Source organism: Protopterus annectens, chromosome 14.part0 (genome assembly GCF_019279795.1).
Source record: "Protopterus annectens isolate FY-2018-M chromosome 14.part0, PAN1.0, whole genome shotgun sequence".
NCBI classification, from domain to species: Eukaryota; Metazoa; Chordata; order Ceratodontiformes; family Protopteridae; genus Protopterus; species Protopterus annectens.
This window is the reverse complement of record NC_056748.1, coordinates 935,352,972-935,370,663: the sequence shown is the minus strand read 5'-3', so window position 1 is coordinate 935,370,663 and position 17,692 is coordinate 935,352,972. Positions and strand designations below refer to the sequence as shown.

General features: G+C 45.8%; 1 protein-coding gene across 1 annotated transcript in view; it reads right to left on the bottom strand.

Annotated features, from left to right (window-relative positions):
* The window catches only part of ADK (adenosine kinase), a gene marked incomplete in the record, with an annotated part of 3,127,006 nt that overhangs the window by 1,169,723 nt on the left and 1,939,591 nt on the right, over positions 1-17,692 (bottom strand).

Here is a 17,692-nt window from a genome sequence, read left to right as displayed (position 1 = left end):
AAGCACTCAACCAATAAAACATTTTTTGCTCCTTGGAAGACGTTGCACTGGTCTTTCAGTTTTTACCCACAACGCCCTTCTCCCTGTTACCTCAGATCATGTTTGCCCACTATAAGTAAAGCAGAGGCCGTCTCGGAGCAGAAACTCTAAAGCAGGAGTAGGAGCCAATTCAATCCCCCAGGAGCCTCTAGAGGGAGAAAAAGGGTGGGACTAAATGAATGAAGATAAACACAGATGGAATGTTATGGTAAGAACATAACTTCTTTATCTGATGATGTTAATCTTCATTAATTCCTTACTGATGGGACAGAGTCCCTAGCTACCTGCAGTCCTGGGAGGCCCTTATGGAAGGATGTTCCCGAGCACCACTGAACCAAAAGAAGCTCTTCCCCTGGAGGCCAAATCCAATTCGATAAAGGTATGAGAGTAGCCCAAGCTGCAGCTGCACAAATATCATTCAATGAAGCCATTGCATGAAAAGCAACAGAAGTTGCTAATGACCTGGTAGAATGTGCTCTGACTTTGCTTGGTGGAGAAATTTTATTTCATTGGAAAATCAAAGATGTACAGTTTCTCAGCCATTTGGGCAAGTTTACTTTTGCGACGGGGTTTCCCAATTTCAGGCCTGAATAGGACACAAATAGCTGGTCTGAGTTACTTACTGACTTTGTTCTATCCAGGTAAAAACGTAACTGTCTATGAACATCCAGCAAATGAAGACAATACTCTCCTTCGTTCTAATAGTTGGGGAAAAAGACTGGAAGGTCAATCACTTGGTTAATTGTCAAGTGTGAGATAGCCAACCTTGGGCAGAAAAGGATTGGTCCGGAGTGATACTCTGTCTTTATGAAATAACAAGTAAGGGCGTTTAATACACAAAGCCTGAAGCTCTGAAATGTGTCAGGCTGATGCGACAGCCATCAAAAAGAGATTTCCAGGACAGGAACTTAAGGATGCAAGTGGAAGCAGGTTCAAAGGGTGAACGTGTCAGGGATTGTAGTACTAGTGTTAAATTCCAAGGTTCAATGGGTTCACTGAAGGTTGGTCTAATATGCAAGACATCTTTTAAGAAAGTTTTGCAGAGACAATGGGAGATTAGTGAAGAGTCTTGAAACACATTATGGAAGCTTGAGAAAGCAGCTAAGTGTACTGGAATGGTTGAGGCTGCTGCTCATGAATAGAGAAGACTTGATAAATAATCCAAAACCACACCAACCAGGGCTAATTGTCTTTGTCGGGACCAAATACAGAACCTCTTCTACTTGCTGAGATAAATTTTCCTAGTGGATGGTTTATGTTAAGCCAGAAGGATATCACGCAATGGAGAGGTAAGGTTACTCTGCTTGGCGATTACTACAAGTGGAGAAACCAAGCTGTCAGCTTGAGACTGAGGATGTTTGGGTGCGTCAACCCTTGCGGGTGCAAGATCAATTCTTGAGTTGGATCCAGAATCCATGGTTGGTATACAAGGTGAGGCCAAAGGAAAGGGAACCAAATTTGTTGAGGTCCGTAAGGAGCAATGAGGATTACTCTGCTTCTCAGATGAAGGGCTTTCTTTAGAAAGAAAAGGGAAGGAAAGCATACAGAAGTCCCGTGGGCCAATCGTGAATCAGAGCATCCCTCGGTGACTCCATCTGAAGGGGAATTAGTGTGAAACAGCTGCTGTATTTGTGGTTTGGTGAAGATGCGAATAGGTCGCAGCAAGGCTGGCCCCAGTGGCTGAAGATCTTTGCCACAACGATAAGATTGAGGGAACACCTTTGAGGCAGTAGGAAACATCTGCTCAACTTGTCCGCAATTAGGTTGGAGCTCCCATGCTTTGCAACTAGAAAGCTGTTAGAAGCTATCGCCCATTGCCAAATTCTCATGGCTTCTTAACACAATGGGTAGGACTTGGTTCCCCCTTGTTTATTGATGTACCAGACTACTGACATGTCTGATTGAATAGCAATTGTCCCTGATGGAAGGATGGATTGAAAAGCTTGCAACGCTCGAAGCACCGCCCTCAGTTATAAGACACTGATATGCAGGTGGGCCTCTATGTCTGATCAAGTGCCTTGGTCAGTCTTCCTCTGGAAATCCCCCCCCCCCCAGCCTATCAGGGAAGCATCCATAGTCACTGTGGCATCGCTGAGTTATCCTTATTTGAAAGGACAAGGGATGTTATAATGGACACCACTGAGTCGGAAGGAAACATTGGAAAATTCTCATGTGTAGTTTTGCCAAGGGCACTATGGTAATTGACGCTGCCATGGAAACCAGGAGATGAAGCACTGTTCGAACTGGGACTAGATTTTGGCAGAGTATCACCTCTTTTTGGGATCTTAACCTGTGTAGGCTGTGGTCTGGAAGAGAAACTAAGCAAACATTTGTGTAGAAGATTGCCCCGATAAATTCTAAGCATTGAGAGGGGATCAGGTTGCACTTTCCCCAGTTTATTGACATTCTCAGAAATTCTGCTAGTCAGAGTATGTAGTTTAGTGTTGTCTCCAGTACACGCTTGGCGGGGGCGGTGAGGACCCAACACCCGAAATCCTTGAAGTCTCAAGTGAGCTGTTACCACTGTTCATGCACTTGGTGAACAATCTGGAGGCTGTAGAGAGTCTGAAGGGCAGCATGCGGAATTGAAAGTGATTGGCCCCAGCTGAAAGCGAAGACATCTTCTGGAGTGCTTGTCCATTTTTATGTGGCAATATGCATCCTGAACATCTATTGAGCACATCCAATCGTCCTTTTCCAAGAAAGGGAGAAGAGAATGAACTGTGACCATCCGGAATTTTTCTTGTTTGACAAATTTGTTTAGGATGCTGAGATCCAGAACTGGTCTCCAGTCCCTTGTTTTCTTTGGTACTAAAAAGAAGCTGGAGTAGAATCCTGATCCTATCTGGTCTGGTGGGACTGTTTGGAGGACTCTTTTTTTGAAGCAGCTTTTGAATTTCTAGCACTGTTTCCCTTTGACTAGGTGGAACGTCGGGAATTCAACTTGGTGACCTTGGGTAAAGAATGAGAGGGACATGGTATCCTCTGGTTATGATCCGGTGCACCCATAGATCCATTGTTATTCCTAGCCAGGCAGAAAAGTGCAAGGAAAAACGTCCCCGACTGCTTCCAGAGGAAAGCAATTGGGCCGCTCCTCAGCAGCGATGATAGGGTTTGTCCAGAGAAAATCTCTGGAGCCCTACCCCCTCTGCCCCTCTACGGGTGCCTTCTGGATGAGTTACCCCCTCTGCCTCGGGCAGTATACTTGCCACGTGTGTCAGGGAAAGTACCCAGCGATTTCTTGTGCCACATCTTTCTGCTCCTCTGGTTTCTAGAGTATGGATGTTGAGGAGTGGAAAAACGTACGTCCATGGCAGACGGGGTCTTGCCGTCCTTCTCACACCTGGCCAATCTGTATTTCACTTTCAGGCCAAAAAGGGAGGAGACTTCAACTGGAGTGTTAAGGACGACTTAAATGGGTCCGCAATATCATAAAAGTGCATCCAAGTGTGACATCGCATGACAACGCCCGAACCCGCCGCTCTGGCTGCTCCTTCAGTGGTGTGAGAAATCAGATGCATGGAGGAGTTGGATAGGGATTCTAGGGTAGCTAACTGCGAGGCAACCTTGTCACGGACCTAGTCAGAAACAGCTCCTGTTAAGGTTTCGGACAGTTTGGTGACTAAGTCTCTCTGATGCCTGAAGTGTGCCAGATAATTCAAAGACCTAACCGCAAAGGTCAAGGAGACAAAAACTCCCCTAGCCTGTCCACCGCCCGACACTCCCTGCTTGGGGGGGATGGACAGTCTGGTTCTCCTCAGCCAGTTCCTTTTTCATGGCAGCCACCACCACTATCATGTCTACTGAAAGACCCTTGGACTGGTGAGGGTGCTACTCAGGAGATAAAATTTTGTTGGGCCTCCATGGGATCAGTTCAGTGGTGTCAGGACTCCTCCAAGCGTGCTGCATGATGAGCTGAACCAGCTCATCTGCAGGCAGGGGTCACCCAGGAAGTAGAGGGTCGAGCATGAAAAGCCGGAAGACGGACTCCTTGGAGGAGGGATTGGTGGGCTTCTAGTCACCCCTCTGCTTTAGTATTTCCAGGATGTCTCAAAACGAGACATCAGGGGGCAACCATGAGGACACTACCCCTTCATTGTAGTCCATGTTCTTGGTGAGAGACTCCTCTGGTGAGTCAATGAGCTTCCTCTTGGTCATCCTCCTGCGTGGTACCTCTTCAGTGGGGGGTTCTGAAGAGGATTCCAAAGAAGGGGCACCCTGCGGTAGGGTATCCTGAGGCTCTTGTGCTTGAAATCTTGAAGCAGTGGCTTGTGTTAGCTGTGGCTCAGAGGAAGGATATATCTGGGGTTCCGACGCCAACGGCTTGCCTGCAGAGGCAAGGGCCCTCTCCATCACTTGGAAAGCTGGCCTGCCCGAAGAGGGATGAGAGCCCCGGAACAGAGGGTGTCAACCTTGGAACCAGGGTCACACCCCACTTCGATGAGCCTCCTCACGGGGACTCTGTACCGACAGTGCTCCTGGAACCATGGTCGACGGCACCATAGAAAAACCCGGAGCCAACCAGGTGCCGAGGAGCTTGCAGTTCAGTCCTGAACCCGAGGATGGCCTGGCTCCAAGGAAGTCAAAGGCCAAAGGGTCAGCTCCTGAGCCAGTGAGATCCACTAATGGCACCAAAGGTGTGGGAACCGATAAAGGAGTCTGTGCAGAGAACTTCGAAGCCTGCAAAGAGGTCAAAGGAAGAGAATAAGCTGGAGTCCGTGGAAACAGATTCCCAAGTCCAAAGGGGAATGGGGTCTTAGAAGGTGTTGCAATTCTTCTGGCCATCAGCAGCTGGTCCACAAGATGCACATCATCCAATTCTGAGAGGCTCCTGGTTGATCAAGTGGCCATCCTTGACAGGGACTCTGGTCATTCTAAGAAAAAAGGGCTAAATTGCTGCCTAACAAAAGGATCCACTGAAGGGGAGTACCGGGTTCATGCAGTATGATCTATTGACACCGACGTCTGGAGTTTAGAGACCTGTGTAGGAAGGGTGTCCAAACTTGGAACCGAAATTGTAGGCAAGCTCAGTTCCATGGTCGGCGTGGAAGTCAAAATCTGTAGTTTAGTCAGGGCCGGTGCCGTAGATGATGTCAATGCCGACAAAATAGGTGCCGATGATAAAATGATTGTTGACAGTAGTGAAGATGGTGCCATAGAAACTGGTTTCGACTCTGGAACCAAGAGAGTAATTTTTGGCATTTTTGGTCTTGATTCCTCCTCCTTACCACTGGAGGGAAAAGAAGGAACTGAATGTGGTCTATTTTTATGTTCTTTGTGCTCTCTTCTGGGAGAAGCTGAGCCCTCCGATGCAGAGATAGCCTCTGAGAAATGTGTCTTAAGGAGGCCCTTCAGAATCAGCTTGCTTTTTCTTTCATTAAGTGTTTGGGAACTGAACCCCTGACAAATGGTACAAGGAGGCTGTACAGAAAGATGGTGAACTCCCTAACAATATACACATGAGACATGGGAATCACTATCAGACATTTTGTGACTATACTTGTCGCATTGTTTGAACCCTGAAGCTCATTATTTTCAGACATTATACCACAGTACAAATCCAACAATATCAAGAAAAGTAAGGATGAGAGGTTTTTTTTTTTTTTAGAAAGGAAATAAAGAACGGGAAAGGAATATCAGCAAATGTATTGAAGGATTATCACACAGAGTAGAGGGAAAGGGCGATACCAACAATGGTACTTGAGATCACTGTACGTTGTTTGACGAAAAAGAAACTGGAAAGGTATGCTAAAGTGGGTAAAAGACTAATGAGAGATTAGAGAAGTGAGTTTAGAATGAAAAATAAGATGAACAATTTAAGAAAACCACTTTTATAAGCAACAAAACTAAGTACTTAGCCGAGAGCTGGCTTGACACGACTTTATGACTATTTGGCAAACGAGATCTGAAGAAATAGGGAGAAGGGCACAGTGGGTAAAAGCTTAGCTCAAGAGTTTTGTTTGGCTGGCTCGAGCTTGTTACAAGGCCAACTCAGTTCCGAGGATGGAAAAGAAACTCATCAGTAAGGAATGAAGATTAACAACATCAGATCCATTGTTTAAAACTCAAACCCAAGAAATGCATTATAATTCCATTTGGGAAATTGTCCACCTGAGTTAATTACTCCATCGATAAGACATCCATAAGAGTCGACCCAGAAATTAGGGATATGGGAAGATATGTGGACAGCAATCTGTCCTTCGATCATCGTGTACAAAGACAGTAAGGAAATCTTTCTATGTCGCCCAACTACAGATAAGGGTATAGCATCCAGGTCCAAAGAATTTACAGTACCACTCTACTCAACCCTCATCAAACCCAACATGGAGTATAATGCCCCCTTTGGCAAGTACAAACCAGACAGTTAGAACACCCACAAAGGTTCACAAGGGGGATCTAGGGCACAATTACCATGTCCTACATGGATCGCCTAAAAATTCCATCTCTGCACTCAGTATTCTACAAGCTGCTGATAAGGTATCCTCAAGATCTAGCCCTGATGGATCTTTTGCACGTATGAAAAACAAACAGCACTAGAAAAGTACAGTTGTGTACACTTACCATAAATGTAGATGTTTAGGTGTATTCACTGTTGCAGTCATCACCTGTAGGTTATCCCTACTGTGGTAGCCCTCAGTCGGCCCGAATACCAGAGTCAATTTTATTTGCGTCGGCTGCAGTCACCTGCAGTCTGACGTTAGGTCGTCAGTGCTGTAAAGCAAGGCAGCCAACATCATTACATCAGTTTTTCTTGCCCTAACCTGTCAGAAGCACAAGGAAAGAAGGAAAAGTGGTCCTGGTGGCTGAAAAACACCGTGGGGAGCTTATTTCCCCCTTGGGGAAGATGCTATATGGGGGATGGAGGGAGGGAAACCAGGACTGCAACAGTGAATGCACTTGAACATCTACATTTACGGTAAGTGTACACAACTGTGCTATGTTCTTCGTGTTTCACGGTTACAGTTATCACCTGTGGGAGGATTCCCAAAGCTGAGGAGAGGGGTGGAGGGATAGGTAAGAGTCCTAGTCATGGGTCAGCAGGCCCTGCAGAACTGCAGAGGCAAACCTTGCCCTAGACTTAAGAAAAAAGAGGTAGATAATGATGCTTTGTAAAGGTATGGACAGAGGTCCAGGTGGCAGCTTCCAAGATGTCCCTGGTGGATATTCCTCTGAAGAAGGCAGTGGAAGTGGAGGCTGCCCTAGTGGAATAGGTACGGACAGACTTGGGGGGGGGGGTTGTCTGTAGCAGAAATGGATACAGTGTGATATCCATTTGGAAATGGTTTGTTTGGAAATGGGCTTCCCCTCTGCCCCAGAGGCAATGCTGACTGGTAGTTGGTCTGTTTTTCTGAATGGTTTAGTACGGTCCAGATAGTATCCGAGTTGTCTGTGCATGTCTAGCAAGTGTAAAATTCTTTCCCCCTTGTTTTGGGGGTTGGGAAAGAAGGTGGGTAGGTGTGTGGCCTGGTTAAGGGTCACATCTGATACCACCTTGGGCATAAAGGAGGGGTTAGTCCTCAGGGAGATCCTGTCTGCATGGAAAATGATGAAGGGCTCAACAGCCATGAGAGCCTGAAGTTCGGATACCCTTCTGGCTGAGGTGATAGCTAATAGGAAGGCAGTCTTCTAGGAGAGATATTTCAATTCTGTAGAAGCAGCTGGTTCAAAAGGAGGTAAGGTTAGTTTTTCTAGAACATAATTCGGGTGGCATAGGAGGCCTTTGGGAAGGTCTGACATTAGAAGCCCCTCTGAGGAATTGCTTAAAGGATGAGAGAAGAGGGGTGGGTCTGAATTGTAATGGGCAGAAATGGCTGAGGAATGGATTTTAATAGAGGAGAAAAAGAGGCCACCATTGAGCAACTCGGCTAGGTAATCCAAGATAAGAGGGGGTTGGAAGGATGGGAAGTACTTGCCCCTTTGGACTTGTTCCAGGCGCAGAATCATTTCCATTTCCCAGCATATGATTTTCTGATGCTGGGCCTTCTGGCTTCTTTGATGATGTCCAGGACCTGATTGCTTAACAGGGGCTCCTTGTTAGCTTTTAAGGTATGAACCAAGCTGAAAGGTTGAGAGTCTAAGTCTGGGTGCAGTATCTCCCCCCTCACCTGGGTAAAGAGGTCTAAGATCAGGGGAAGCTGCTTGGGGGGTTGTAAGGTCAGACTGTGCAGTAAGAAGTACCAATGCTGTCTTGGCCAAATCAAGACCAATGAGGATGGCCTTTGGTCTCTCCTCTCTTATTTTGATCAGTACCTTGGGAATAAGGGGCAGAGGAGGGAATGCGTATACAAAGAGGGAGTTCCAGGGGAAGGTCAAGGCATCCAACTTCCACGCTAGGGGGGTGATGCTCTTTTGCAGCTGGTGGTTGAGGTGCGAGGCAAAGAGATCCACTCCTGAGAGATTTGCAGAAAGATTTCCCTGTGGAGCTGCCATTTGTGGGGGGTCCAGAAACTTTCTGCTTAAGTGGTCTGCCAGGGTGTTGTTGACCCCTGGTAGGTATTGGGCAATTAGATGTAGACTCATTGAGGTGGCTGTAAGCCAAAGGCTCATGGCTAACCTGCACAGGGGGTAAGATTGGGTCTCCCCATGTTTGTGGATATACCACATTACTGTGGTGTTGTCTGTTTTTATAAGGAGAGCCCCTGGCCTGAGATAGGGTTTGAAAGCTGTCAGAGCCTTTTGTACTGCCATCATTGCTTTCTGACTGATGTGCAAGTGTAGTTGCTGGGCATTCCAAAGACCTTGGGTGCACCTGCCTGCTAGGTGAGCGCCCAAAGCAATGTCTGAGGCGCCGGTGGTGATGGTCTGGCCGGAAAGGGGGGGGGGGGATGAAGGGAAGACCCTTGTTCCTGGCATAGGCCTCTGCCCACCAGAGAAACTCAGCCCTTATACACGGGATCAGAGGGAGAGAGGTCTCTAGGGACTGAGAGTGCTGGAACCAAAGGTTCTTTAAATACCACTGAAGTTTTCTCATAGGAAGCCTGGCCAGAGGAATGAGGAGGATGCAAGATGCCATGTATCCCAGGGCTTGCACGAACTTCCCCACAGTGAGGTGATTTCTGGAAGCCAGCTGGGTAAAGTAGAGGGGCAGGAAGCTCTGCTTTTCTGGGGAGAGAAAGGCCATTTGGGATGCTGTGTCTAGCACAGCTCCCAAGAAAATGATCTTCCTGGTGGGGTTTTGCTTTGATTTCTTCTCGTTGATGGCAAACCCTTGGGAAGTTAGTAGTGATTTGACAAAGAGAAGGTCCTGAAGCAGCTTTTCTTTGCCTCCGCCTGAATGAGGCAGTCGTCCAGATAAGGGTAAATCTGTATATTTCTCTGTCTGCAGAATGCTATGGCTGGGGCCAAGCATTTTGTGAATACTCTGGGAGCAATAGATAAGCCACAAGGCAGCACAGAGAACTGAAAGTGTTGTGAGCCTGCTCTGAAGCACAGGAATGTCCTGCAAGATTCCCTGATGGGGATGTGGAGGTAGGCGTCTTTTAGGTCTAGGGTCACTAGCCAGGCATTTTTTGTTAGCATAGGCAGCGGATGCTGCAAAGTTAGCATTTTGAATCTGGGGACCACCAGGGAGGTGTTAAGAATGGATAGATGCAGGATGGGGCACCAAGTGCCCTCTTTTCTGGGAAGAAGGAATAGTCTGAAATAAAAGCCTTTGCCTGTTTTATCTGAGGGGACAGGTACTGCTGCCCCCTGGGATATGAGAGTTTGGACCTGTTTCACTACCTCTGCCCACTGATTTGGAGGTAAGTCTGTGTACCCTCTTGGGATTGGGAGTTCCCTGAAACAGAATTTGTATCCCTGAAAAATGATCTTTAATACCCATTGGTCCTTCGTTACAGAAAGCCAATGGTCTTTGAAGAGGGAGAGCCTTCCTCCTAGTTTTTGATGAGTGAAGGGAGGGCAGAGGGGGAGGGGAGTCATTGTGAGTGCTTGCCACAGAAGGTTGGCTTAGAACTCCCTTGCCTTAGAGATGGAAGTGGTCCATTGTTTACTTTTCTGCTGGCCCTGGAGTAGGGGCCTGGATGATCTGTCCCTGCTGGGCTTGCCTTGGCCCTGTCTGCTAGGTGCAGAGAAGGCCCAATGCTTAGAGGGAAAGTTCCTGCTGAATCTGGGAAGCTGAACCTGAAAGAAATGTTTTACTGTTTCATAGATTTTGCTTCGTCTTCCATCTTTTTAAGCACCTCTTCTACTTTTTCCCCAAACAAGTGCTCCTTATCTAGGGGTGCATCAATAAGTTTAGACTTGACATGATCTGGGAGAGGTTGTTCTTTCAGCCATGCATGTCTCCTAATAACAGATCCTGTCACTGCTGTCCTGCTAGAGGCTTCCAGGGCATCATATCCACATTGTAATGAGTGTTTGGCTACTTGACAAGCAGAGTACAGTAAACCCGCTAAGTCTTTTGAATTGGCACAATTACGAAAGGTTGCAATCTTCTGCTTTAATAGTTCTAAAGTGTGTTGTTGATATTTTAACATATGGAACTGACAATTGAATGCTCTGATGGCTAAGGATGCAGAGGTGTCTACTTTTTTACCGCAGCTGTCCAAAGCTCTGGAGTCTTTGTCAGAAGGAAGAAAATTCTTGGCAGAACTAGTCTTAGCTCCTTTAGGTCCTAGTGTAATGATCTCTGGGTCTGCAGCAGGATTTCTGTACAGGTATTTGTGAGAATCCAGTACTCTGTAGTACCTGTCTGGTTTACTGGGAGCAGGAGGGAGGGAGGGTGTCAGAGGCTAAGCTGGATTCATGGAAAACATTATCCGCCACTTCTAAAATAAGGGGGGGGGGGTGGCCAGGGGTATGGTGCTGGGGCAGGTCCAGAAACTCTCTAAGTCTTTTCTTAGACCGTGGCAAGTCCTGAGTTTCCCATTGGAAATGTTCCCTGAAGGAGTGAATAGTTTCCCCAAAGGAAAGGTCCTTTGGAGGGGAAACAGAAGGGATGGATTCCTCTGCATCTGAATTCTCATAAACAGTTAAGGGATTCTGTTCATCTTCAAAAACTGAATAGTCCGATTCCTCAGAATCCTGTTCTGTCATAATTTCTGCCTTTTCCTTCTAGAGGTTGTGGCCCGACTACCCCAGATAAGGGAGATGAGATCCTCCATTTTAAGCATTTGTGCTTGGGGTGGTGGAGCAGTAGCAAGATGGTGGCTACAAGCAGATTTCCTAGGAGTGGTCTGGCTTCTAGGCCTGAGGGAAACCATTGGTCTGAGAGAAACGGCAGTCGGATGCAAAGACGTTGGTTATTGTCTAGATTTGGTAGTGCGAAAGGTCTTCTTGGACGCTAGTGCCTGCTTCGCGGCTCCAGACCCAACCAAGGCAGAGACAACCAAAGACTAGGAAGACAAAGAAGATTTCTGTGGCATACCGGACTCCAAAAGGGTCTTGGTAGAGGCCTGCGTAGATATCGAATCGGGCATCAGGGCCTGCGAAAGCGCCTTACTGAATTCCGGAGAAGTGACAACCTGCTTAGTGGTAGTGCCATTGGAAGGCTTAGCCTTGTGTGGGCTGTCTCTGTCTAGCCCTACATTTTTTTGGAATGTCCACCGATTGTTGGCTGATGGATGCCATATTCGAATGCGAGATGTCATTGTCTGGGCCTAAACAAGTGACGCAGTAAGAATGGAAGTCTCGGTGTGAGATCTGCTTTTCACAGGCGAGACAAGTGTTAACTTTTTCGGACATCAGTTAAAGCAAGAAAAAAGGATCCCCAACGGGGTACTTAGCTTTAGACGTTTTCAGCTGAAATTCAACTTCTGGTAGTGACAGACTGGCACTCGTGCAAACTGCTTCTGCTACGGGCTCCACGGCAAGAAAGACTGGTGTAATGACGTCAGCTGCCTTACTTTAATAGCACTGACGACCTGACGTCAGACTACAGGCGAATGCAGCAGACACAAAAAACAATGACTCTGGTATTCGGGCTGGCCGAGGTCTACCACAGCAGGGATAACCCACAGGTGATGACTGCAACAGTGAAACACAAAGAACATCATTAGATCCAAGATCTTCACTTTTGTAGTTTTGATATAAACAGAACATGCTAGAGGGACAGATATGCGTCTCAAATGATCTCAGAGTTATGGAACAGGCTCCACATCCATGTAATGCAGAGTTCATCCCTGACCTTATTCAAATGAAACCTTGACCCTTACATTTTTGTAACTGTGTGCTCATTTATTCAGAGCTTCCTTGTGCCTGGCTTGGACACCTGTGATTACAAGACTTGGACTGCTTCTAAAAATCATCTGACCGACAAAGCTGATAAGTATATTTTTTGTACTTGTTCTGTTTCAGTGATATACAACACTTCTGTGCTGCAATTATTTGGTTGAATTCATTACTGTTTTTCAGCCTGCACTTGTTAAAGAAACTCCATCCATTTGTTATTGTACTGCTCTTAGGTTGTTTTAACAATATTCTGATATTTCCTAACCTCCCTCTGATAACACAAAAGCTGTTCTGAGTGAGTCTGCCAAAATATTTCTAACCTTTGCAAAGTTTGTGTGTTGTGAACTTTTCTGAGGTTTAGTGAACTTATTTCCAAGGATTCCTGATACTGCAGGAATTCTTACTTCTGTTGTAAAGCATTTGTTACTATACCTGAACTCAAAGCCAGTTTGTTTTAAATTGCAAGGGTTCTTTTGCCCTCTGGTGGGAGCAGACAGTTAAATTCAATCCATGCAAGGTGGGAACTACGAGTTGATAGCTGACTGTGTTTTTATCTGAATGGTCAGAAGGTTTAACTTTATAAAAGTCTTTCATCCTTTTTGTATAAAACCCTCTCGCAAATGCAGTTCCTCGTGCCTGCATATAAGCAAACCTGTCCAGTTTAAAATCATAGCTCATAGGTTCATAGGTGAGTACTAGGCCAACTGCCCTTGTGGGCCATTTTAAGTCTAGCCAATTACGTCATGTGAGAATCAAACCCTGCACCTTGTGTCTGTAAGGTAAACACCTTAACCTTTATGCCATCATGGTCTGAGCCTAGACAGAACAAACAAATGCCGTGGGTGTGTCTATGTGGAATCTGCCTTCCACACTGACACTTGCGGTTGTCCTCTACATCCTCTATAAGAAATGCTCTCCATAGTCTTCCTCTCCTCACAGCTGCTCGAAGAGCTGCCAATTTGTGCAGGGGGTGGTGCCACTGTTGGTCATCTAATAGTTTACTAATACACACACTCACATTGACCTTTAAGTGACTCTCCCTCACTCCTACCCATGTTCCCTTGTAGAAATTGTGTTTCCCTGCCTTTCACAGCTTAGGCTAGATTCAGACCTGCTGGATCTAGAATTTTGTATCACTGTGCTCTTAGACCAGGCATCTTACATAAAGAAGGCCTCCCTGCATCCTTGTGGCAAAAGTGTGTAGCTCAGGATGCATCTGAGTTGGGGACTTCTGGGGAAAGGCTCAGTTTGGGGATTTCCCATTGGTAGTTGTGTTTAAACTGTTTAAATTTGCCTGTATATAAGCCTTGCATTTACGTGGGTTTGCGCTCAGTTTACTGGAAATGCTCAATGTTTGGAAACTTTAGCCAGGGGTCTGGAGTGCATCTGCACTGAAATTCAAGGCATCCAGTATACAAACATGTAAAATAAGTATATTTTAAGCAAACAATCCACTTTAACTGTATTTAATTGTATTGCTGCTTCATTTTTGCTGTTTGTGACCAAGTCCATCTGACCACTTCCTTCCCAAATACCACACATCCTCTCACAATGGACGGGCAAGTTTCCCATCATTTCTCCAGCCAGCTTCATTGATATGGGCATCTTGAGGCCATGTCTTAAACTGTTTCATGTATACTGACAACCATTTACTCCTAAAGCAAACTAATGCCCTATATGAGAGATGCAAATGCACTGTGGAACTGGAGTCAATTCTCTTATGTAAAAAGAAACTAGACATCAAACAGGTTGTCAGCACAAACAAACTAGACATCAAACAGGTTGTCAGCACACAGGCTTCACCTCTCAAACAAAGATCATGACATATAAACCCACATACGTGGAGGTACTTACCAAAAGAACAGAGACCTCCGAAATGCCCACCACCCACACTCACCACTAAGCATAAAGAAACCACTAACATAACACACGTCCATGTCTCAACAAATCAGCCACTAAGGCAAAACACATAACATGTCTTGGTCATAGGTGACTCCATAGTGAGACATATAGATGCCTCCCTCACCAGACTGGACAAGGAGAAGGCTACAGTCAGCTGCCTAATCAGGTACAAGGATCCAACAAATCACACACGCACTCAAGCCACTCAAGTACCGTTATGACTGCGTCATACTCCATGTTAGAGTGAATGAGTTGAGACGTACCTCTCTGGACTATGTGAAGAGAGACATGATGGAACTCTGTGTCCCAAACAGTTATGCCCCTAGCCATAAGGAGTATCCTACCCTCACCCAGGGTGATGACAACACAAACTGATTGGCTTCAACAACTGGCTCAGCTTTTGGTGTCAAGTATATGTCAGTCTGGGAGCTGCTTTCCTATATATGGTCTGCACCTGTCTCCCCTAGGCTTTTGGATACTAGCAAAGGCCCTTGCCTCCCCCATAGTGCCTTCTATAGGCAATGTCAAAACAACAAACTTTCCAAAGAAACAAAATCTAATTGAGACAAACTTAGGGTCATGCTGCTTAATGCTAGCAGTTTAAACATGAAACTGCACTCCCTGGAAGCACTCCTCACCTTGGAGAATGCTGATGTCTGTGCATTTACTGAGATATGGTTCAAGGCCAGAGCACCCCAGCCATGCAGAGCTACAAAGCCTTCCAGACGTTCAAACCCCAAAATGAGCATGAAGGAATCAAAGGATATATCCATCTTACTAAAACCAAATATACCGAGACTCGTCAAACCGCATGACTCTCAAACTACTCCATGTCCAGCTAACCATTGGGAAAGTATCATACCACATCACAACCAGCTATAGATCCCCCCACTATGAACCAGGATAAGCACAAAATGCCTACCTTGACTTACTGGAATCCCTCGCTATACAGCCCAACACCTTAGTCATGGGATATTTCAACTATCCTTCCACAGACTGGAGGACATACAGAAGCAAAAACTTGCTCGCCCAGAGGCTCCTGAACTTTACTAACACAAATGCTCTGGATCAGATAGTCTGTACCCTCACTAGTGGAACTAATGTTCTGGACATAGTACTCAACATGAGGGGTCACTACACTTCCCCATGCGTGATGCCCTCCCTTGTTAGGCCAGACCACAAATCAGTCTCATTTGAAGTAACTTCTGGAAAGGACACCCTCAGAGGTACAAAAATTATAAAAAAACCTTCACCAAAGTTAACTACAGTGTACATGATGGTAAAAAAAGCTTCATACCATCCAGAATCGCAGACACCAATGATCACTATGCAGAAGCGTATGCAAATGTCCTGTACAAACGCTTAAGCAACTGCATAAACTCTGCTGTACCGGACCGAATCAAAACCAGGTCTTCCTGTTAAAACAAGCTACAGTGGTGGACTTCAAGACAAGCATAAACACATCATATAACAGGAGGAAGAAACTGTTGTCCAAAAGCGAGAGAGATATCACTTTGCAGAGGAATAGCTCCCTCCTAAGCCTAAACAGGAAAATCATAAATCCTGTAAAGTCTTCTAAAACAAATAATGAAACTAAAATTGCATCCCTTGCCAAGGATAATCACAAGGCATTCTTTAACTACATCCAAATTCTGAAAAGGAATGCCCAGCTACATGCCAGACTGGTTGTAGATGGATCACTCATACTACACTGGAAGATATCACCAACATGCTTAGCTGACAGATTCAGCACAAACTCTGCTCCCCTTTACAACCTACAACATCCAAAAGCACATCTGACACCAGCCCTTTGCCAAGTACCTCTAGAGAACAGGTCATCTCTGTGCTTGCCAAGGCCAAAAACACGGCCTCAGTGGGGCCTGCAAATATCCCAGGTTGTTTACTAAATAATCTAAAACAAGACCTAGCAGACCCACTTGGTGTTCTCTTCAATCATAGCTTGAGAACTGGCTATGTGCCTGCAAAATGGAGAACATCAACAGTAATCCCCCTGTACAAAAGGGGGCCATCAACTGCCCTGGGAACTACAGACCCATAAGTCTACCAAGCTTCATCTGCAAGGCCATGGAAAGAATTATCATGGAACTATGCCCAACAAGGACATAGGTGACCTCCAAATGCTGGACCCAACCCAGTTTGACTTTGTTAAAGGGTAGACGATGCTTATTAAACCAGGTAGACTTCTTTGGGAAGACAGTGCACACAGCCCATCTCAACCTTGCCAAGGCTTTCGACAATTCCCTACTCTGGCATCACTGGGAAACTCTCCCAGATAGGGATTAACCTTTACATTACTAGATGGGTAGCCAACTGGCTCACTGACAGAACACATTCTGTTAAAATTTGTGACTTCACCTCCATCAGTAGACCCATCAACCAGTGGAGTACCACAGTGGTCTGTGCTGGGCCTCTTACTGTTTGTCATCTATTTCACAGAAATCCAGGCCAAAGTAGATGGCCTTTGGCTGACCAAGTTCACTGATGATTGCAAACTGGGAACAATCATCGAGTCCCCCAGTGATGTCAACACATTACAAGGGCCAACACACACAAATTAATGATACCAAGGCCATGGTCTAAAACTAAATGCAAAAAAGAAAAAAATGCATTATTATTCCCTTTGACAAAACAGAATTCCCTACAAATTACAATACCCCCTTGAGTTCCAACCCAGTGCTGCGAGACTTGGGAACACAGGTTAATAGCAATCTAAACTTTGACCCCAAAGTTTCCACAGTGGTAAGGAAAGCCTTCTACGTAGCGCACCTCATAAGCAAGGGCATAGTATCCAGATCAAGGGATGTTATAATTCCACTGTACTAGACTCTCATCAGACCAGCAATACAGTACAATGCACACTTCTGCATGTACCTCACCAGACCTACAGCAGCTAGAGAGACCTCAGAGGTTTCTCGCTAAGAAAATACAGGGATTCCAAACCATGACCTACATAGACAGGCTGAAAGCCCCATCACTTTACAATGTATTTTATAGGCTGTTGAGACATGACTTGTGTCTGGTCTACAGGGCAATCCCCAATCCTGCCCTAATGGAAATTCTGCACATACGCAAGTCAAATGGCTCAAGAGTCACTCGCTCTAGGGATCTCAACCTAGACTGTGACATTATCAGATCATGCTGGGGAGCGAGATAGGTCTACTACTTCTCTGGAATAGACTCCCTATTCATGTAAAACAGAGCTCCTCACTGACCCTATTCAAAAGCAACCTAGATAACGGGCTGGTGGACTGCAAATTTGCCCCCCTGGTGTGGCACCCATGTCCCTCATGGACAGGGGTAGCCAGTGTTAATTACTGAACCACTCTGTTCATAACTTCATTCTTCGAACTACCCAAAAAAGAACAAATGGGGTTACTTGGGATTAACATGACAAGGCTTGTAAAGGCTCTAGAGTTGCTAGCCTAGAAACCTCCTATGAACCTATGACCACTGGATGGAAAAAATCACAAATCCACCCCTGGTCTGGCTCCCATGCTTATGATGGACAGAGACTTTAAGTAAAATGTTTTCCAATTAGCACACCCCCCACCCACAAATC